Source organism: Alligator sinensis, unplaced genomic scaffold (assembly GCF_000455745.1).
Source record: "Alligator sinensis unplaced genomic scaffold, ASM45574v1 scaffold569_1, whole genome shotgun sequence".
Lineage (NCBI taxonomy): Eukaryota > Metazoa > Chordata > Crocodylia > Alligatoridae > Alligator > Alligator sinensis.
In genome coordinates, this window is record NW_005841914.1 from 3,199,071 (window position 1) to 3,199,902 (window position 832).

The window sequence follows — 832 nt, forward strand, 5'->3', positions numbered from 1 at the left end:
AAGCGGGGTGGAAGTGGCGGGAAACTGGAACCGGCGGCCATGTGTGCCAATAAGTGTGCGCGCGCGTGCACAACGCGCGCTAGGATCAGCGCGGCCATCCCCGCAAGCAGAGGGGGAGCGATGCGGGTAGTTACAGATAATGTGTGTGTCTCCACGCACGTGAACACGCCTCAAGACCGGTAGCGCAGGTTTGCTGCGCAGCCACACAGAGCAGACCCCTGCCCCCCACAACAAAACAGAACCAGAAAAAAAGCCTTCCGGGTGCCGCCCGCCCCGCGCTTCCACGCGGCCCGGCAGGAAGGACGGCAAACGCCAGCAAAGCCCGCTTCGCGCCGGGCGTCGCAGCCAGGCTGCACTGACAGACGCCACGTGACGCTGCGCAGAGCCTGACAGACCGCGCACGTGGCAGGCATGCCGCGGCCTCGTGAGCTGGAGCAGAACGGCGCGGCCTGATTGGCTGGGGCGTTTCCCTCCCCGCTAATCAGGAGACGGCAGGAGGAAAGTTGCCCCCCACGTGCCCTAGCGACAAGGTGAGAAAGCGGGCGCTGAGGGGGACTGACCCCTCCCCGCGGTTTCCTATTGGTGCCCCATCGGGGGCCAAGAGAATAAAAGGCCGCGTGCCGAGCGCGCGGGCGGACTCGGCGACGGACGGCGGCGGGGGGCAGAGAAGAGCTGGTAGAGCTGGCCAGCGGGGGGGAGCGGTAACCCCGGAAGAGCCCTGAAGCGGCAGCGGCGCCTGCCCCGCGCTGCACGAGGAGGGCGGAGAAGAGCTGGTAGAGCTGGCCAGTGGGGGGGAGCGGTAACCCCGGAAGAGCCCTGAAGCGGCGGCGGC

General features: G+C 68.0%; 1 pseudogene; it reads left to right on the plus strand.

Moving 5' to 3' along the window:
• LOC102378845 overlaps positions 1-359 on the plus strand; it is an 18,751-nt pseudogene extending 18,392 nt beyond the window's left edge.
• Positions 360-832: the final 473 nt, after the last annotated feature.